The sequence below is a fragment of the Lissotriton helveticus genome, chromosome 11 (assembly GCF_964261635.1).
Source record: "Lissotriton helveticus chromosome 11, aLisHel1.1, whole genome shotgun sequence".
NCBI lineage: Eukaryota > Metazoa > Chordata > Amphibia > Caudata > Salamandridae > Lissotriton > Lissotriton helveticus.
Window position 1 is genome coordinate 73456826 of NC_136072.1, and position 23137 is coordinate 73479962.

The window sequence follows — 23137 nt, forward strand, 5'->3', positions numbered from 1 at the left end:
CTCTCTCTGTCTCCCTCTTTCTGTCTCCCTGTGTCTCCCTCTACCTCGCTGTCTCTCTCTCTCTGTCTCCCTCCTCACCCTCCCTCTGGCTCCCTCCCTCTCTCTCTCTCTCCTTCTGTCTTCTTCTCTCTCTGCCTCTATCCGTCTGTCGGTCCCAGCCTGCTGTAATTACCATATTGTAATTTGTCACTGGGCCAGCACTGGATACACATCATATGCTATCTAAGAGTCAGATAGTACCATGATCCAGCTTACCTGTACTCGCCACCACCACTGCCTGCTTCCTCACAGTCTGATTGTCCTTTGGCGCCGCATCCTCCCCAGAGTAGTCCTCAGACTCTGAGTCGATCACGATCACGTCCGAGCTGGCCCCGCCACCAGATGTTCCACCTAAAAAATATATTTAAGACTGTTAGATTACACCACTCACTAGTATTTGGTTTAGGAATGAAGAAATTTGAAAACAACAGAAAAAATAATTGACTGTCTACTCTAGTCTAAAGTAAAAATGTCCCTCCTTCCAGGGAAGGCTGTTGTCTTGCTGCTTTTTTTTGTCACAATTGATGAATGCTTGCTTAATTTTAACACACATCATTTTTCTCTGAACAGACAGACGCTGGACTTCTACGGACAAGAGCAACATCAACTAAACCAGGTGAAAGCTCGGCTCGACCACAAGAAATGTGTTCCATTACTCATCAACTCAGCACCAAACACTTTTCCTTTTCCAGCTAACTTTATTTTAATATATGTGTTTACTTTTACTTTTAATAAAGCTTTTAAACTTGAATTGACTCTGTGGTTTTTGGTCCTCCAGACTAGAGTGACTGAGCGAAAGGTTTTGTAATTTTTGCAAGGAGGAGTCCGTGCCGCTGACACTACCAGGTTTATACAGTGTGCCAAACACGCCACTCTGAAATATTATTACTCTGGTCTTTGGTGTCCATAGTTTGGTTTGTGGAGAATTGTCCCTGCAACAGTAGTATTATTGATTTTGCTCCTATCTAAACACTGTTTCGAAAAAATTAAATTAGGAACGCTTGGACAACAATAGGTCCTCTATATTTAAATGAAAACTTACTGGGGCCAGCAAAGGAGCACTCGCCGCCCTGGCCTGCATCCTCCTCCTTTGGAGCCACTGCATCAGCTGTTTCTGTCCGCTTGCCCCTGGGCGGACCTGACGTACAACATGAAAGAAAGAACAGAAAAAATTGATGATTGCTGCTTGTCGATGTCCTTGTCAACCAAATCAAACATTTAGAAAGAACAAGAACCAACTATTTCAGCCAAAAAGAGGGCTACAAAGGAAGGACTGCACCTGAGCCTCTACTCTAGGGGCAGATTTACAAGCCCCTTGCAGCTCTTTTGCTCCGTTCTTGCGTCACTTTTGTGACGCAGCGCCACAACAAGAGAGGCGCCATGGTGTGGCGTATATTAACAACGTGACGCATATGGGAGATGCATCCCATTCTAAAGCCCTGCGCCATAAGGGAGCGTTCCAGCGCAAGGGAGGGCGTTCCTGCGCAGGAACGCATGCTAAAAGTGGCTATGGGGAATAGATAAAATTTCAATCAGTCATTTAGGACAATGATGCGTCACTGAAACCCTGCGCCTGCATGAGGCAGACTTACGGCTTGACGCAGCATTGCTGGAGCTGCGCCATCGTTGCAACGCAACTCCATCAATAAGCCACCTTTACGGCACCGATGCGTAACGCTTCGGTGACGTTTTGGCACCATGGCGTGCCGCATTGAAAATACGGCGCACCATGGGTGGTGCTGGCGTGCCTCACACTTTGCAGGGATGCGCAGGTAATTGCTAATCTGACACTTAGGGGCATACTTACGAGTTCTGAGCTGGACACCTCCAGATGTGCACCAGAACAAATGCGTAACGCAAAACTAATCTTGCATCACGGCAGATGCACCGCAATTACAATGCGGCAAACCCTGGCGCAAGGGTAGGCAGATGCGTGACGCATCTCGTGACGAAAGAGGGGCGCATCTCTAGAGTCGCGTCGCAGGCGCGATGCAACTATAGCAATGCTCAGGGCTGCCCAATACTCAACATACCGCATCAGTCCTTACGCCTGCTTGAAGCAAGCAGGCATAAAGAATTGACGTAGCAGCGTCGCGGAAGTGCCTGCGTTAAATCTTGTAGATTTCACGCAGGCACTTTTGCGAGGCGCACATCTGCCTGACCGCCACCCCCCCCTCCCCCTGCGTGGGAACGCACCCATTGTGGCGCAGGCCCAGGTCTTAACGTGGCGCATCTCCTTAGAAGCATCACGTTATACATGACTCGCAGGGATGCGCCACGTTTACGTCGCTGTGCGTCAGGTAAGGCAGCGTAAACGTGGCGCAAGGGGCTTGTAAATTTGCCCCTTTGTGTCTAGCATTACGCAGTTCTGTAAAGTACACTCATACATTACTCAGTCCAATTAAATGAACACAAAATAGAAAACAAATAAGCAGTGGCACCGCCACAGAGAAGGAGAGCAGTGCACCTGAAATGCACAGAAGATTTTGAAATATTAATTTACCTCTCCTATCAATGTAATCAGCAGCATTATTGCTCTTTGTAAAAAAGTTAAAGCAAACATTTGCAATATTATATAACACACAGAGCAGGAGAAAAAACAGAGTAGTGAGTGATGAAAAAATTGCTACTACTACTCACCAAGCCCGGGGACCTCCACTCCCAGCAGGTCGAGCAGGTCGTGCTCCCGGTCCAGGATATCGGTCCAGCGGTGGGTCACCTGATTATAGGTGCGCTGGACCCCCGTGATGTTAAAAAGGGCCCGGCACACCTGCCCCTACCGCTTCCGTCGCTCCTGGCTGTTGGTATAACCGGCAGCGATCCTGCCGCCTGCCGCGATGGTCCTGGGGAGACGGCGCTGCACATAATAAACCAGTGAGCCGACCTACTCAGGGCTGAAGATCTCCCTGGGCACCACCATTTCCGCCCTCAAGCGGCCACACGGGAGCCGGGCACGGGCTGCGGTGCCCGTCTTGGGCAGCTTGACAGCTGTCTTCACCATGTTCTGGGCAGGTAAGGAGATAAAATGAAAAAGAATAAGAGTAGAGAAGAAGGAAATAAAAGTTTTAAAAAGTAGTTGAAAAGTAAACAAAAGTAGCCTAAAACACAAAAATATAGACCTAGAAAACAAGAGGGATAGAAAAAAAGTTTAATAGATCAAAAAAAAAATAAAACAAGCAAAGGATGGCAGAGATATACAGAGGATAGAAACACCATGCCCAGACACATAGGAATGAATGAAAAACAAGATGGCCGCCCGAACACGTGCGTGTAAGTAAGTTCACACGCGATTTCTCTCGCGAACTCGTGCGAACTTGTATTCGCAAGGCGCTCATCGCGCGAGATTACACATACCGGGCGGAAACGGAAATACGTCATGCAAACAAAATGGCGGCGCCCGTACTCAACCTTGGGGTAACTCGCACGAGTTCGCGGCTCACACGATCGATTTCGCACGACGCCGCGCCTCGCGAATAGGGCGAAATTACCGAAAGCAAAACCAACGAGCAGGTGCAAAAGTTCGAGCTCATCATTTGTAACCATTTACCTGTAGTGCTTCCTGAAGGGGCCCTCCAGAATCCGGTTGCCTACTTGCAACTATTGTGTGACCCTGCTCTGACAGTCACAGAATAGTTACAAGTATGCCATTGCATCCTGTTAAAAAAAATTTACAATGCAACAAAAAGGAAAGGGAGCAGACAAGCAGGTGCCAGCCTTCATTAATGTCAGTTGGGGCAGGGCAGGTGTTGTTGTTTGCAAAACTTAAAACACTTAGCAGGTGTGCTTTGCTTTGCCTCAATAATGTACACTCACTGGTCAATCAGAGGGTGTTGTGATGACACCGAGGGTGGCATGGGTGTGCCAGCCAGAGCCATGGGTGAACCAGAGTGCCAGTGTTGACAGAGGATGGCAGTGCTTTGCTTTGCCCCAATAATGTACACTGGTGAACCAGAGGGTGCTGTGATGACACAGAGGGTGACATGGGTGAGCCAGAGGGTGGCATGGGTGACCAAAGAGAGTGCCAGTGGTGACAGAGGGTGGCAGTGATGAAGAAAGCCTTGCAAACAGGCTGGGCACGTAGAAACAACAAGTTCGCAAAACTGGCGACCCGACAAGTAAGTTCGCAATTTGCGAAATTGTACAAAACCGTCGCAAACTTGCAGAAACCCGTGCGAACACACACCCCCAAAAAAAATCCGCAAATCCGCGAGAATTCGCGGATTTTGCGGATTTTCGCAATCCGCAAATACGCAAATTCGCGGATTGCGAATCCGCAAAATCCGCCCATGCTTAAAGATTTGCTTCATTATTACAGGACTTTAAAATATTGTAAGCCAGCCTTGGCAAACATTTGACCTCGTTAGTATCAGTTTAACAATCATCTGCTGCAATAAACAATTTAAAGATGACCAGTCAGCATTTAAGAGGGGCCTTCCAATGTGTAGGAAAATATGTTGCCAAGTTTTTAGTATGTTTTAAACCGACAGAGCTAGAAACAATTTTTCTCCTTACAATCTGCATATTATGTTATAGGTGAAGGATTAAGTGGCATATGCGGAAAATCTATAATTAAGCAGAAATCGCCTTTGTCGCTAAATCACATACTATACATTTACCACTGACGTCCCATAGTCAACAAATTACCTCTAGTGTGCCAGCACCAGCATTTTGCCATGGGTGCCCCGTCTCATATGCAAAGAATTACCTCTAATGTGCCAATGCCTGCATTTTGCCATAGGTCCCCCTTGTACCAAGATTTACGCCCAGTGTGTCACCGCCAACCTTTTGCCACAGCTGTCTCGTATGCTATGAATGACAGCTTATGTGACTGCATTGTATCTACGTACATAATATACCAGGAATTACCTCCTTCTCTCTTCTTCATTCTCACTCACTCTGTCACTCTAGCTCACACTCACTTGCACTCACTTTTACTCACACTTTAATCCTAACTTAGTCTCACTTATTCCCACTCCCTCTGACTCACTCAATCACACTCAGTTACACCATAACTCATAGACGCCCACACATACATTCTCATTCAATCAATCAATCAATCAGGAGTTTATGTAGTGTGGGTACTCACTTGTGAGGGTCTCAAGGTGCTGAGGGGGAGGGGGGGCTGCTGATCCATCTGAGCGTGGAGGTTCAGTTGAAGAGCCAGGTCTTGAGGTCCTTCCTGAATTGGGTCATCAACAGGAGGGGGAGTGGCGGGGTGTTTCAGGTTTTAGCGGTGAGGCAGGAGAAAGATTTTCTCCAGTTCTGGTCTTGTGGATCCGTGGAACGGAGGCCAAGGCAGGTTAGGTGGAGCGAATTTGTCTGGCGGGTTCGTGGAAAGTAAGGCGGTGGTTTAGATATTATGGTCCTGCGTTTTGGAGAGCTTTGTATGCATGTGTGAGGAGCTTGAAGGTGATTCTCTTGTTGATTGGGAGCCAGTGGACAACATTTCTTAGGGGTTTTTTTACTGACCTTCAGCTACCTGACCTGTTGTGCTTCCGCTGATGGTACTGGGTAAACTCTCAGGGCAGGTACACAGGTTCTTCCAACCTTGAGAACTGAGGCACAAAGTTGGTGCACAGTGACCCCTACACTCCAGCGGTCAGTTTCTTGCCTTTTCACCTCTTCTTGTGATAAGGTAGGGTGCAGTTATTGAGGCTCCTACCAACCCCTCTCCTTTTCCCCCGTGTTGGGATTGGAGAGGATGAGCTGACAACATGACTGATGGGTAGCCTTGGGCACGGTAGGGATTACGACAAAAGCACCCAGGGATACCTGTACCAGTGACACTACAGCACTAATAGGGAGGTCCTGAGGTCTGGCAGGATCCAGAGGCCAAGGCTAGGACTTAGTTAGTCCTGGTCAATCACGGTGATGGCTGTTGCAGGCGCCTCCATGAGGCGTTACCAATCATCAGACTGATTTACTGCCTTCGGCGGCAGCGAGAGTGGGCATATTTATTATTATACTAGTGAATAATAGGTCATTATTACTTACTGGTATTATAAACAAGCATTTGCAATGCAATCGTTTTCGCCTTTGAGACCTTATACATATTTAGCGATTTAGCACATTTAGGGTAGAGGCATGAAATGGGGAGACCAGCTGTGTTGAATAAAAAGCTAACACAGTTTGGGTAGACTTTTAAAGCAGTGTTTGGGCAGTGTGAGAGAGGGAGAGGAGAGAGTTCTGCAAAAGGACAGAAGTGGGAGGTAATGGGATAGCATAGATAGAGATCTACAGAGAGTTTGGAGGATATAAGTTAGTTTAAAAGAGATAAACTCAGAGTTAGGAGTGAGGTAGAGGAGAAACTAGAAGAAAGAGAGCGACATAGTTTTGGGTAGGAGGATAGGCGGGGGAGCGTGCATTTGAGAGAACAGAGACAGGCAGAGTTTGGATTTGAGGAAGATGAGAAACTTTAGAAGAGAGAGACAGGCAGAGTTTTGGGGTGGAGGGTAGCCTTCTGCATGCAGTGAGAACGGAACCAATAACCTGTTCATTGACTCTACTATTTAAAAACCAATACACTTCAAAGGGGAAAAGAAGGAGCATGAACACAAAATGGACACCAACTTTCATGTTGGAATGAATTCTGCCTCTACAGACTTTGCAATCCATGTGAACGTTTCAGAATCAGGCGGGAATGATTACTGCCATATGAAAAGTACACATTTGAAACTGTAAGTTAAGGATTTTCAAACATCTGATCCACTATGAAAGGTTTCCCAGCTTCACAATTTGACATTAAAAAGCAGAAAATGGACAAGATTAATTATTTATGACATGAAAAGGGGATGGTCTTAGGGCAGAGTTAGAGCTTGGCAAAATAAATGCTTTCTTGGTTTAAAAAGAAAAAATTCAAAATAGGACAAGTGATTATTAAAATGAAAATAAAACAAATCTGGCCAGTGTTCCCAAACACCAGGCATCTTCCTCCCATATTGTGGTAAAGGCAATTAACTGGGAATTAGATGCACTTCAAGAGAAGGAATAAACCAGACTACCTCCTGGCATGAGAAAAAAAAGGGGTAATAAGGCTCATTTTACACGTCAACATGACCACCACTTTGGAGGGACCAGACTTCTGGTTGCGCTCGCTTATTTACACACTCACTCTTCGAAACTTTAATGTGGCATTTCACGCTTTTGGGATCTGTCAAGAAAGAATCTTAGATTTCTGGTTTTCTGATCAGTGAAAAATATTTCAGTCCAGTGTTATTCCTAAAAGTGTACATGAAACGTGCACAATTCTTGGTGTTTCTAAATCTGGACAGATACAAATAAAAAACACGGGACAGTCGAAAACCTCATGGGCTATAACAAATTCCATATGGCAAAAAATGTTATTAGATGATATTGGACAGCCGTGCCGGTACAATCTACAAAACCATTACAGGAGGATTCCTCTAATTACAGGGGGCCTCATTTATGAGAAATGACGCATCACTGCGTGAAAGCAGCGATGCATCACTTCTCAGTGCGCACTCCTTGCGTCATAATTGATGCGACATACTTATAATATGACCCATCATGTCGCAAGGAGTTACAGATACGTCAGTATTTCTGACGTATATATAGGCGCAAAAGTGGCGCATTGCTGGAGTGTGTCACAAAAGTGACGCAACTCCAGCAATGGGTACTTTCACATGAGCAAGTCCCATGTTGTTAGTGCCTGCGTCAGTCTTACGCCTGCCATGAAGCAGGCGTAAGATTTTGACGCATTAGTGGCCAAGAAATGGCGCAGTGAAATCTTATAGATTTCACTGTGTCACTTCCATGACCCTTTCTTGCGTCAAAACGCCCCCTTGCATACATTATACCTGGCGCTGGTATAATGTGACGCAGGGGGTTACAAAGTGACGCATCTACCTAGATGCGTCAATTTGTAAATATGGCGCAATAAGGCGCAATTTTTTACGCCACTGGTGCTGCACAAAAAGTGACGCACCGGCGGCGTAAAAGTGACACACAGCCTCATAAATGAGGCCCAGGGTTTTTTAAGGTATTTGACAGAGTAAACTGTGCCTTAAGAACAAAATGCAGGCCGGCTTACAAGTAATTTAACACTTCATGTTCTGCAGCAGTGGCATATGCATCATCTGTATAACAGCAGGAACCAATAGATTCTGGAGCACACCTGTGTAGGGATTAAGCTCGTGCAGAAGTGGGGCAGGGTGGTAGCAGAGAGCACACTGGGGAACAATTTCTAAGCCCTAGGGTCTGATGGAGAGCATAGAGTACTGAAGCCTTCAACCGATGCTCAACTTTCTGTGCACTGAATACAGGTAAACCCCAAACTCGCTTAGACGTGCAACTGGCAAGTACAGACTCCATGCTTCTGAAGCCCTTTCCCTCCCTGTGGAGAGTGAGACCTTGTTTTGTGGAACATCTACAGGTAGCTTCCAGGAGAAAAGAAAAGCAAGGCAGACATGTTGCAATACACAAGGATCATAATGATACCCGTTAGCTATGACTTTTACTTTAAAATAAATAAAATAAAATCAATAAAAAAATATATATATATATATATATGCTTAGAGTTCCGTTTCTTGTTTCCATCTCTCGTAACAAACGGGCACAGACCCAAGTTCGGTGCAAATACTTTTTTATTTCAATCCATTACGCCCTGCACCACCATCATGACGCGTTTCGGGCATCTCCGTGCCCTTGCTCACATGACGCGCATGAGGAGTGCCTCCCAATTTTTCAAGTGACAGTGCAAATTACAAATTAGGCATAAACATGGAAAACATACTTCATTCCAATCATTATGAGTTGTTAAAGTGCATTGATTGTATCAAGAGCTGCTATTTACCAATCATGAAAGTAAATAATAAATATTATCACTTTAGTCATAATTTAAATATTCATAAATATGATAAAAAATGTTTAAAAAAAGGAAACTCTCCTAGGAGTTTCATTTTTTAAAAATACATCTTTTTGTTATTTAGCAGCATAATATCTTAAAAACGATTGTGTTTTTAGATGACAGTTATTTATGCAAAAATGCAAAATATATCTGTATAGATACAATGTAAACAACCACTCATAAATAGTATTGCCCAAGTGGACCATGTTGTAAATGTTTACCATGAAATTCAATGGCCTAAAGTTCTAGTGCAAAAAATGAATCTTATCAATATATAGGTGGTCACAGCCATGACCTACCTTGTGCAAAAATGTGCATGTAAAAAACTTAGAAGGTAAAAATTAGAAATTGAATAGAACTTTCATATAAACATCAGTCAACAGAATAAATGTACAGTAGAATCTCCTCTTATCTAAAACCCAATATAAAACACACAGTATAGGGATTATAGACAAGTATAAAAATCTTCACTAAAATTCAGACCCTGAGGTATCTTGCTATCAAGTTCCAAAATGTATCGAGTTTCCAACCTGCGTAACAATGCTTCCTGGTGGCCAGCTCGTTTTTGGGGCAATATTGTGTCAATAACATAGTATTTTAGATCTTCTAGATGGTTGCTATGACACTCCTTAAAGTGGCGTGCGCCGGATATGCGGTGTCATTATTAGTAATAGCCCTTAAGTGTTTGAGAACTCGTTTGTGTACCTGTAATTTCGTACTTCCTATGTACCTCAATTTACAGGTACATTCTAATACGTAAACTGCATACTCTGTTTTGCAGTTTAAGCTTTTCGTTATTGGAACCGGCTTGGGTCTGAATGGTGTATTATAGCTTGTCATATTTACCTCGTATTTGCATGCTCTGCATGTTTTACAGTGTACAAAACCTTTCTTCGGGCTTAACCAGTTTTGAGTTGTCAGCACCTGAGCATTGCTCATGGATTGGGCTTTCCTGAATGTTATGCTTGGGTAGATTGAATGTCTAAAACTGGATCGCTTCTCACAAGTGGCCAATTTCTATTTAAAATCTTACGTATGGCTCTGTGTTGCAAGCTGTAAGTTAAGATTAGTCTAGTTGGCTGTTCCTCTTGTAGCTCTACATCATTAGTGCGCTCCATCAAGGATTGCATTTGATTTAGCCCCCTTGTTTTACGAATAGCAGTATCCAGTACAGCTTCAGAGTAACCCCTGTCCAGGAATCTCATCCTACTTGCTGACTGTGCTTTTCTACAATCTTGGTCATTACTGCATATTCTGCGAATCCGAAGCATCTCCCCATAGGGGATGCTTCTGATTAAGTGGATCGGGTGGTGACTGGTGGCATGTAGTAATGTGTTACCAGCTGTAGCCTTTCTGTGTAATTTGGTATTCAATATGTTATCCCGAATAAAAACTTCCACATCTAAAAAATTGATTGTGCTACTACTCATCTGTGCTGTAAAACCAAGATTAAAAGCATTACAGTTAATACATCCCACAAATGCTTGAGCACTATCCTCAGTTCCCCGCCAGATTAAACAAATGTCATCGATAAAACGGTACCAACATAAAACCTGCTTCTTTAGTACATCTGAGTATTCCTTGTTGAGGACCTGTTCTTCCCAGTAGCCCATATGTAGGCACGCATAACTGTATGAAAAACAGGCCCCCATTGCTACTCCTCTGACCTGATTAAAGATCTGGTTATTAAATAAAAAAAAGTTATTCTCAAGGCAGGTTAAAATCATGGTTGATAACATTTTGTTGTGCATTTTCATATCCTCAGGCCTGGTATCCAAGTAGTACTCTATCGCTCTGATACCATCTCGGTGGTTAATACTCGTATATAGAGTTGTCACATCAAGTGTTACTAGGAGACAATCTTCCTTCCATTCCAAGTCACCTAGTTTCCTTAAAAAGTCACTAGTATCCTTTATATAGGATGGAAGTTCTTTGACATAGTTCTGTAGGAAATAATCCACATATCGCGAAGTGTTCTCTAGTAAACCACCGCATGCTGATATAATTGGTCTGCCCGGGGGGGCTGAAGCATTCTTATGCACTTTGGGGATAAAGTAAACTGCAGGAAGGTTCGGATAGTCATTTTTCAGAAATCTAAATTCATCTTTTGATAATAGGCCAGCTGATTTCCATGCTATCAGTTTACCATAAAATTCATTGCGCGCTGTAGTAACCTGTACCATGTTGCTTCGCCTATAGCAGTCTCTGTTGTTTAGTTGATTTGGGGCTTCAGTTACATACATATCATGCGGCCATAGAACAATGTTGCCCCCTTTGTCTGATTGGCGAATGATGATTTTTTGTTGGGCTTGTAATTTCTTCACCAGTTTGTGGTATTCATTGTTCTGATGGTTGAATTTGTTTGCTGAGTGCATAGTTTTGTAATACAATGTCTTCAACTCCTTGGTAACTTTTTCACTAAATTGATCCCAGTTGTCCCTCAGCATTATGGGGCAAAAAGTTGATTTGGGTTTAAACGGTGTATAGGCCCTTACACTATATATATATTCACCCAAAGTTGCCCAAGCAAACAAAGACGCACTCCTCCAGCTGGTAAGCACAGCTTTATTTTTTACAGGAGCAAGGTTCCAGCTCGGCTTTTCTGTCCATAGGCCTTACGCGTTTCAGAGCGTTCACGCTCTTTCATCAGAGGCATTTAAAAGCACTAATTGTTCTAAGGCTCCCACAGTTCCCTGCGTGCTGTGATCAGTATTTATGGCCTCCGGTGTGCCATTTCAGCCATTTCAACCTACTGAAAGGGAAAAAGTATGCTGCGGAAAGAAACTACAAGTTCCAGCATGCAAGGCGGTTTTAGAACACTCACCTGAGAGACATTACTGACGATAAAAGCCCACTGGAGGGCAGGAAATAATAAAGCATGCTGGTTTGGAGTGAAAGCCACAGAGAAAGCTGTTCAACTGCAGAGCATGCCTATGATTAAGGAGCTTGGGGGCTCCGAAACCGGTCAGGCATGAACGAATGCGAGCATGTAGGCGCTGGCTCGCTCCAAATAAAATTGTCCTGTGGACACGTTGCTGTGGAGTGCGTCCTTAAGCGTTGGGCAACTTCAGAAAGGATATATATATATATATATTTTTTTTAAAATATATATATATATCCTCACACGCCGGTTCTCGGGTCCCCGATCATCGGGCGCTCACAGCGGGTGCGTACACCTACGGCAGAACCACGCCGTTACTTATCACCACACTCCTTCTCTTTTGGGAAAAGAATTCGGGTGCATTCCATTTGAAATTCCACAAATTAATTTATTTAGCTCTGTTTAAGCATGAAAAAGCAGTCGATCTACGCGTTTCGACGCTGCAAGCGTCTTGCTCACGATCAGCTTCCTGCAATTTTTTCAATACATTTAAGGCATTCAATTAGGTATTACGTCATTTCCTTAGCTTAACTGCAAGTCATTGTGGATATTGTAGTTTAAATTAAAAAGAGTCTTTGAAGGAATGAGTAATTGTTCAATTTTTCGAGAAAATAATAACCCTTATTTTCTTTTTACATCATTGAGTCCCATTCTTTTTATATTTCATTTTCCGTTTTTTTATTATTGTTTGATACCCTCTGGTCGGTTTAGTCCTTTCTTTCAGGTGCATAGTGGCTCAATGTTCACTTTGATTCCCACTAGTGGGATTATTCATGGTTGTTGTTTTTTTGCGGTTTCTGTTCTTTCACAGTTGTTCTCTTTCCCTTATTATTTAAAACCCACCGGAGGGTATTAAATAATAAGGGAAAGAGAACAACTGTGAAAGAACAGAAACCGCAAAAAATCAACAACCATGAATAATCCCACTAGTGGGAATCAAAGTGAACATTGAGCCACTATGCACCTGAAAGAAAGGACTAAACCGACCAGAGGGTATCAAACAATAATAAAAAAACGGAAAATGAAATATAAAAAGAATGGGACTCAATGATCTAAAAAGAAAATAAGGGTTATTACTTTCTCGAAAAATTGAACAATTACTCATTCCTTCAAAGACTCTTTTTAATTTAAACTACAATACCCACAATGACTTGCAGTTAAGCTAAGGAAATTACGTAATACCTAATTGAATGCCTTAAATGTATTGAAAAAATTGCAGGAAGCTGATCGTGAGCAAGACACTTGCAGCGTCGAAACGCGTAGATCGACTGCTTTTTCATGCTTAAACGGAGTTGAATAAATTAATTTGTGGAATTTCAAATGGAGTGCGCCCGAATTCTTTTCCCAAAAGAGAAGGAGTGTGGTGATATATATATATATATATATATATATATATATATATATATATATATATATATATGTATATATATATATATTTTTTTTTTTTACTGACGAAGCCTAAAAGGTGAAACGCGTTTGTCGAGGGGGCAGGGGGGTCTGCCAAATAAACCATCCTGGTGAAAACGCTGACTTGGAGTGCCACCTGTTTTATAAATCCGAACAATTTGGAAGTGTGTGACAATATATATATATATATATATATATATATATATATATATATATATATATATATATATATATATATATATATATATATATATATATATATATATATATATATACCATGCTCACTTACCATCAAACTCCCTTTCACTCGTGACCAGGTGCTCTGATTGCGGGATGACGGACACCACGCTGGTCTTCGAGACCACAGCTCCACAGTACAAAATAATGCACCAGCACTCTCAGGAACGTGACCCAAACCTTTATTGGGCTCAACAATACACCACTAAACGCATTTCGGCTGCCGCCTTCGTCAATAGTGGCCGGCGCCGCCATAAGGCAGATTTAAATATACAACATTCATTAACATAAACAAAGGACACCCGGTTCACCTTTAGTCAGGGAGTCCACCATTTTTAAATGGGCAATTTTCACATTCCCTGTTGTCTTTTTACATGAAAATTATTGAATTCTAGCCCTGGATGGGCTTTTTTTATAAGGTTATATGCAGAAATAGAAAACAACATTCATATAATGCAAAAAAGAAAAGATAAAAAAGATAATTACGCCGTGGATGGGCACCCAAAGTTTAGATATGTTCAATGTTCACCAGATTCACACATACTTCTGAGCAAAATTACAGGTGTACGGCCAACTCTTCACCACTATTAAGACCCCCTGGTCTCTTTGTCTGGTTGTCAATTATGTGCCGTGATTCAAGTCTACATAGCTGTAATAGCCTGTTCCCTCCTCTAACATTCGCAGACATCTGATCCATGCATAACAAACTTAACTGATCTCTGTTGCTCTAATGAAACATTTCACAATGCCTCGCCACCAGATAGGTGGGGTCCCAATTCTGTATGACCCTGAGATGTTCCAAGATCCTGATCTTACTGGGGTGTATAGTGCTTCCAAAGTAACGCAAGCCACACAGACATATCAGACAGTACACCGTGTGCAGGGCCGTTTCTAGGTGCTTTGCCACCCTAGGCGAGAATAGAAAAATGCTGTCCCCTCCCTTTTTACCTCCATTACTCTCTCCCCCTATCATCCAGGCTTTCAGAATTCATTGACAGGTGAGGCTCGTGGGTGCCAAGGTACATCACTCCGGTTCTATGCATGCTGATAAGCAGGTGACGCAGCCCAAATATAGTGTACCAAATTCACCCACAATAACTGGAATGCACTTTATGTTATTGAATGGGCATTCATTGAACTACAAATACAGGGCCCTATGATGTGGGTGCGTGTTCGTGCAGGGCCCAGATGTGTGTTTGTTTTTAGGTGAATTTATTGTGACTTTTAAGCTGAGGACCAGGTTGGAGTTTGGCGGGAGGCTCCATCATCCTGTGATTCTGGGAAAATCACTTAATTTCCCCATGTCTAGAAAAGAACAAAAATGAATGTGTCCTCATGTAAATCTGTAATGCGACTGGTGCTCCTGTAAAGTGCACTGATACCTTCCGCTCGAGTTTGCGGTATATAAACTGCAACAACAACAAAAATTACAAACACTTAACTCGGAATTTCTCAGAGGATGTGCAGCAAGCAGCATAACTAGAATGACAGGCAGTAACCTCCCACTGTTATCAAGTGGTGCTCTCTGCAGCACATGTTTAACCCTGAAAACAACCCAAGTTTATTGTATGCGCTTTAGAAAGTGCCTCGCAAAAACAGGAAGACATCAGTGCCCTGCGGGAACACACGACTTCATGACACCACCCCAGATCTTATCTATGGGGTTAGTATTTCTTGTTGTCATCTCACATAGTTCTGTTTATATTTCACTTAAACCTGTTTCCTATACCTAATTCCTAAATCTCTCCTACGCAGTCAGCATGCACAATGCCATAGTTTACAGGCTGGGCCTCACCAAAGACTCTAAGCAGATAAAAAAGCCTATTTTTCTGATGTGTTACGCATTACATTTCTAGTGTGCACTAACCTCTCGTAATCTTCCACTTCTGCATGTTTGTTCTACTTACAATGTTTCCCGCTGTAGCATCAGACAAAGTAGCCTGTTGGTTAATGTAAAACTTGTCTTTGCTCCTGAATTTGAAGGAAAACCTCACAACCGCCGAACACCTTCACTTCCAGATTCACACCAACCCTAAGACCACACTCAGAGGCACCCTCATCTATAGACCACCCGGACCCCGCACACAATTCAGCGATGACATCACTGACTTCATCAGCCCTCACGCCCTCCCCTCCGAGGACTACATCTTACTGGGAGACCTCAACTTCCACCTGGAAAAGAACAACGACAGCAACACCACCACCCTTCTAGACAACCTCGCCAATCTCGGACTCAAACAACTTGTCGACACCCCCACCCACCTTGCCGGGCACACGCTCGACCCAATCTTCACCTCCAGCAAGCACATCTCCTTTAATCACACCACAGCTCTCCATTGGACGGAACACAGCTGCGTTCACTTCAACTACAAAAAAAGACCACGACCCACAACCACCCACAACCTATTCCCCGGAGAAACTGGAATAAAATCACTACCGCACAGCTCTTCACTTCGCTACACCAAAACCCTCCTGCAAAATCATCAAACCCAAACCAAGCAGCCACCAACCTCACACAATGGATCACCCACAGCGCTGACGAATTAGCACCCCTGAAAAACCATCAAATCAAACAAGGCAACAAAAAAGCCCCCTGGTTTAATGATGCCCTTAAGAAATCCAAGAAGATCTGTCGCACCCTCGAGAAAGCCTGGCATAAAAACCCAACCACTGACAACCTGACCACCTTCAAGAACGCCACCCGCAAACACCACCAACTGATCCGATCCACCAAGAAATCAGCATTCAAGAATCGACTCGACAACAACGCCCACAACAGCAAAGAACTATTCAACATCGTCAAAGAGTTTACCAACCCCTCCGCCGGCACCAACGACATCACTCCATCCCAAGACCTCTGCGACTCTCTTGCCTCGTTCTTCCACAACAAAATCGCCGACATACATAACAGCTTTGGAGACCAGCCCACCCCACCAACCTCCGAACCAAACCCCCCTCCAACAACCTTTACGCCTAGAACCCAATCACCACTGAAGACACCATCCGCCTGATGAACACCATTCACTCAGGATCGCCAACCGACCCATGTCCCCACCACATTTTCAACAAAGCAGACTCCATTATCGCACCCCATCTCCGAGACGTCATCAACTGCTCCCTTAACTCCGCCACCTTCCCGGAAAGCTGGAAACACGCCGAACTCAGCGCCCTATTGAAGAAACCTACAACGGACCCCACCGAACTTAAAAACTACCGCCCCATTTCGCTCCTCCCTTTCCCTGCCAAAGTCATTGAGAAAGCCGTCAACAGTCAACTCGCCGCCTTCCTCGAATCCAACAAAACCCTCGACCCTTCGCAGTCCGGCTTCCGAGCCAAACACAGCACCGAAACCGCCCTCATCGCAGCAACAGACGACATTCAAACTCTTCTGGACAACGGAGAAACTGCTGCCCTCATCCTGCTCGACCTCTCCGCAGCCTTCGACACGGTCTGTCATAGCACCCTCATACAGCGCCTCAGCAACGTCGGAATACAAGGAAAAGCATTAGACTGGATAATCTCGTTCCTCGCCGGAAGAACCCAGAGAGTCCGCCTCCCCTTTCAGGTCAGAGGCCACCGAAGTCATCTGCGGCATACCCCAAGGATCCTCACTCAGTCCCACCCTCTTCAACGTTTACATGAGCCCCCTCGCATCCATCGCGCACCAACACAACCTCAACATTATCTCCTACGCAGACGACACTCAGCTGATCCTATCCCTCACCAAAGACCCAAACACCGCCAAAACCAACCTGCACGAAGGGATGAAAGAAGTAGCCGAGTGGATGAAGAACAGCCGTCTTAAACTTAACTCAGACAAAACGGAAGTCCTCATCTTAGGATCATCCCCCTCCGCCTGGGACAATTCATGGTGGCCACCGGCCCTGGGAACCGCACCCATACCAACAGACCACGCACGTAACCTGGGCTTCATCCTAGACTCCTCCCTTTCGATGACCAGACAAGTCAACGCCGTCTCATCATCATGCTTCAACATCCTACGAATGCTCAACAAAATCTTCAGTTGGATCCCCACCGAAACAAGAAAGACGGTCACCCATGCACTGGTCACAAGCAGACTAGACTACGGAAACACCCTTAACGCCGGAACCACAGACAAACTACAGAAAAAACTCCAACGCATCCAAAACGCCTCAGCCAGACTCATCCTAGACATCCCCCGCCAAGCTCACATTTCCGGTCACCTGAGAGACCTCCACTGGCTCCCCGTCAACAAGAGAATAACTTTCCGCCTCCTCACCCACGCACACAAAGCCCTCTACGACCTAGGACCCGAATACCTCAACACGCGCCTGTCCTTCTACACCCCCACCCGCCAACTTCGATCGTCCAATCAAGCCCTCGCCTCAATTCCACACATCCAAAGATCCACCATGGGAGGAAGATCCTTCTCCTACTTAGCGGCCAAGACCTGGAATTCCCTCCCCACCCACCTCCGCCTCACACAGAACCACCTCTCCTTCAGAAACAACTTAAAACTTGGATATTTGATAAGTAAAGCTCCCCCCCTCCCTCAAGCGCCTTGAGACCCTCTGGGTGAGTAGTGCGCTATATAAATTCAAACTTGACTTGAACTTGACTTGACGTCGGTGTGACCTAGTCTGAAAACTAGCCCATAGGACTCCCAGGTGCGACAGATGGACCTACATGCTCTGAAAGAAAGGGCGTATCTTGGAATACGAAACCTCGCCACCTGTAAGCGCTGTACACAATGTTCGTAAATCATGACAAAACTTGCCATTGTACACAACAAAACAGCACCAAGTATATGCACATAACCAAAATACTCGGAAAATCAGTAACTTTTAGTACAGTTCTTATTCTTTACATATAAAAGAGAAAACTTCATTTTTTGCCTATGGCTAAATAAGGTTTGTCCTTTAGATATATTCGTTTTCAACGGTTCGAAAGGCATCTCAGTTTGTTTATATACATAAAAACCTTATTGACAGACACTGTACAGCCTTGTGAAATGTTGGATAGGGTCAGCACAAACTCTTGCTTTTTGCCGCCCTCCCCATTTTGCCACCCTAGGCGAGTGCCTAGTCCTACCTAATGGTAGAAACGGCCCTGACCGTGTGGCTTGTGTTACAATTCATTAGACTCTTGGTTTTCTTTGGTTCTGTCATACCTGGTACATTGTATTCCAACACCTTTTTACTATTTTTGCAAGCCTTGCACTTCAGACATGGGTAAAATCCCGCCAAATTCCCAAATGGCGACATTTTATCATCTTTCTCACAGTGGCTCTGAACCAGGCTCTTCGTAGAGATCTCGCTCTCCTGAAAGTAATGAGTGGCACCTTTGGAAGATCATTTCCAATGATTGGGTCCGATCTTAAGATGTATATATATATATATTTCCAATCAAACTCCATCTCGATCTGCCAGTTTCCAGGGCACAAAGAACGAGCGTGGACCACCGAAGTTCGTCAAACTGCAATATTTATTAAAACTCCCAAATGGATGAAGCAGCCATGATGCGTTTCGTCCCTCACCGGGGACTTGATCACATGACAGGCTATTAGCTTTGACAGTTTTTAAATACGTTTTTTTTTCATTTTTATACAATGTGACTTTTTCCTAAAGTGACCCATGCATTTAAACAAACAGAAAAATACATGGAAATAAAAGAGGTGTTGCAATTCATCAATGGCACCCACTAAACAGCTGTTAGCAACATTTGTCAACCATTTGCTAATGTAATTTGTTTTGCTATTGTACATAAAAGATAAACACTGCATAGTCCTCATTAATACATGCATACATGCATTTTTGAACAGCAAGCCATATATAAAATATATAAATATACCCTACCATTACAATAAATACTTGAATAAATAATATTGTCTTGCTTGTTTTGGTCCTGGTTTGAATACCTAAACACACTCATAAAAATATGTACTAGAACAAATGTTTCTTATGAATAAAATGATTTCATTTGTATAGCTGCATCAACATACCCTGTTTTAATTTGCATTACCTGTTCTCTGTTTGTTACTATATGCTAAAACAGGATAAGAAAGTGACATGTGCTATACACATCTCTATGTGCCAACTGTACTAAACTAAATAAATAAAAGAAAAAAACAATAGGGGCGGGTTAGGCGGCTTGGCTATGTTATATATATATATATATATATATATTTATATATATATATATATATATATTGTTGTCGCTATATACAACTTTATGAATATATATATATAATAAACTGTACAACAGGGTGCACATGGTTAAATTGCACAGAATTTAAAAGAATGTTTGAGACTACCAGCTTATTTTAAGGTCAAGCGCATCACCCTCAACATTCTCACTGACTAGCCGCTCCTACCAGTCCACTGTAAGTTGAACATTAGAGGTTCCTCAGGGTTTGACATTGCAAGAGATTTATTCTAATCCGAGCAGATATCAGAGCATTCTCGGCATTCCACTTGTCCTAAGACTACCAATCATTTTAGCAGGTACACAAGAGGCAGCCAGTTCTTAACAGCTTCCTCAAAACATGCACCACCAATGTGTTCCACCGCATTTGGTTAAACACACTTATTGTTTTTAATTAGCGCTCGGTTTTATGGTATTTATTTTTATGCCATTTCCGTCTCTATTTATCCATATTTATTTTTTGCTAATTTTATCTGTATTTATCCATATTTATTTTGGGTTTTGTGGAAAAATTAAGCTGAAATCTGTATATTTCCACCATTAAATATGCACTCATGCTTGAATATCTGCCAGGTTTCAGTGCTGTGAACACCCGCAGAAGATAAATCTGGGCACTTATATGAAACTATGCACATTTCAGTATCAACCTTGTGCATATCTACTGCTGTTAAAGCCTCTTTACTAAAATTCCTTTTTTTTGACCCCCTTATCTCTCAATCCACACTTCTATTGGCCTTGCAGTCATGGCAGGCAGTATTTAGAAATATTCAAAAAGCAACCCAGTTTCCATTTTTATCCACATTTAAAAATAAACACAAACAAGAAAATGAATGTTTCCTGTCTGTATTCATCTGTAAAAATCAGTAAAAACGGAAAACAGGGAGCCTTATTTATAATACTTTAATAAAACAGTGAATGTTGATGAATGCATAGCATTGACAGGATGTTGGGGGTCATCGATTGGACAAATACTAATCTGTAATGTTGGTTGCTTGGTTTTAAATGGAAGTCTTCAAAAACATTTAGCCTGTGTCTAGAGAGTACAGAGTGAGTAACCATGTGTAGGAATCTTCACTGCCATTGAGGGGTTCAGAGGATATCATAAACGACAAACTCAAAAGCAGAGTGGCTCGTAAAAGTCTCTACAACCCAGAAACAGCGATCCAGGACTACATTAAGGGGTAAATATATTTTTTACAATACAAGGTTATTTTGGTCCAGTTATCATGAAATGAAGTACTTCGTAACAGTGAAATGGTAACTCAAAATATTAATTAAAATATTGGACTCCAGGGGAGGCGGAGCGAGGTGCAACAAGGAGAAATGGAAAAGAAGGAAGGGGCACCTTCCTTCAGCTCAGGGCTCGAGTCGGGGTACCTCGCGGGTGGAGGGCGTCCCCCCACTTATTTTACCGGGAGCTCGATAACTGGAGCAAATGGAGCCACACATTCACTCTTTGGCCTCTCTGGGGCGAGATCGGAGCCCATTCAGAACTCTGCTCACGCGCTGGCTTCTCTGATACAATCGCATCTAAGGGGTGAGCGAGGGGAGGCAATGAGTCTGATGGTGCAAGCCACCTTTCGTGACGTCACTTCCTGTCGTGACGTCACTTCTGGTGACAGTGTCCCCCCACTTCTTTTTTTAGGACTTGGGGCCAGCTTCAGCTACAGTATTTTCATTCTTCGCCAAGGATACTGATTCTACGAGCTTTAACATGCCTTAATGTACCACACGTTTCCCTAAATGTAACCTCCTCATACTAGCCAAGTAATGTTTTGTGAAAGGACTCGCTCCTCAAATATGGGCCACTTTGGTCCAATTTTTGGCATCAATCTGCCCCTGGTGGTGTCTGCAGTTCTGGGGGTTCAGCTGCAGCTGTTCTGACAGACACTGCCAGGTCCTGAGCTCATTTGTACAGTTAAACTACTTTCTAAGCATTTCTGGTATCCTGGAGTGTTTACCACAAGCTAATGTACTGCCCTCTGACCCCGAGCTCTGCTCTCTGCAGCCCCTGCACTGACACGGATAGTTTTAGGGTTCACCTACGCGCTGAAGAAGGAAAAGAAATATAAAGACCCAGCCTTATTTATGAAGGCCTTGCGCCGCCGATGCGCCACTTTTTAAATGGGAAAAAGTGACGCACCGGCGGCGCAAGGCCTTCATAAATAAGGCGGTGCGCGCGCGCAGCGCAGAGAACGGGACGTTCCCTTTCCCTTCGCACGTGAAACGGGCCAAGAAACCTGTTGTAATGATTGAAACTCGATTCTTCTGCTGGAACAAAAAATAAGTCACCCTCTTTTCTAAAGTATCGAAAGATAGGCTTCATGGCACCTCGAAAAGATAAAAGAAAGGGATAGTGGCGCATCAGTTGCCCATCTTTTCTCACCTGTGAGTCGGCGCGCGCTGCGGTGGAGTGGAGATGGCTTTGATTGAAACAGGTTATTGGAAAGGTGCGTTTTATTACGTCGCCGCGCCCTCTAGCCCTGCCCACACTCTGGAGAACTCACAACTCTCCCGGCTAGAGACTTGAAAACATGCAGACACGTCCCGTGTGGGCGGGTGCGAGGGGCAGCGCTCTCCGGCTGTAGACGCAGGGCGCAGCCTGCACCAGGCACAACTTATCTCACCGGGCAGAAGGTGAGGAAGTTATGACGCGCTCAGTAGATTCTGTGCAGCTGCATGAGGGTGCAGCTTGCGCGTTTCGGCGCACGCAAAGGGGCTCACGGGCCACTTGAGGGCGCCTTTCATATTTTCTAGAGGGTCCTTTACCCCGTCCTGCATTCTCAAGCATGGTGGTGTCATGCACACTGCTGCTGCAATGCACAGAATACTTGCTTCTCGTTTAGCCTGGCCTATGACACAGACCTGTTCTTCCCCTTAGTAACTGTCGAAGTTTGGGCGATCTAAAATATATATACCAAAAACCGGTCGCAAACGGGCATATTCTCAGAATCCGCCCCTTAGCCACTGGTATTTTTTAATTTGGGACGCATCATCCCAAATGCAAAAATCGCAATTTAAGGAATCTCTAAATTGCGATTCCTTGAATTGCGATTGCATTTAAGGAATCCCAAATTGAGATTCCTTAAATGCAATGCGGGAAAGTTAAAGAATTAGCGATTTTGCTAAAAGGAGTAGCAAATTACCATGAAGTTGAACTACATGGTAATTTGCAAAAACTTTGAAAAATGCACTTTTCTGCATTTTTAAAAGTTTCACGTTGCGAACACATATGCCCTTAGGGCATGTGTGTGTGCAACATATCTCCAGAGATCAATTTCAGGGGTGCAACAGGGTGTCATTTTGAATCCCTTGCACCCTTGAAATTGTATGAGCAGTTTGCGATTACCTACTGGTACTCACAAATTGCTCATGCAATCTCCAATTCATTCCTAGGCCCATAGGAATTAATGGAACAGCATTCCTTAATTGCGACTAGAAATTTGCAATTAGCAATTAAGGAATGTTTAGGAATCGTTGTTTTTATAGCGATTCCTACATGCATAGCCTTTTGCGATTCC

General features: G+C 43.7%; 1 protein-coding gene across 1 annotated transcript in view; it reads right to left on the reverse strand.

Moving 5' to 3' along the window:
• The window catches only part of LOC144791152 (dehydrogenase/reductase SDR family member 4-like), a 200375-nt gene extending 178309 nt beyond the window's left edge, over window positions 1-22066 (reverse strand). Inside the window, exon 1 of the mRNA XM_078665807.1 lies at window positions 22003-22066. The gene's annotated coding sequence lies outside the window, so the exon portion shown is untranslated. The remainder of the gene's footprint in view (window positions 1-22002) is intronic.
• Between the last annotated feature and the right edge of the window lie 1071 nt (window positions 22067-23137).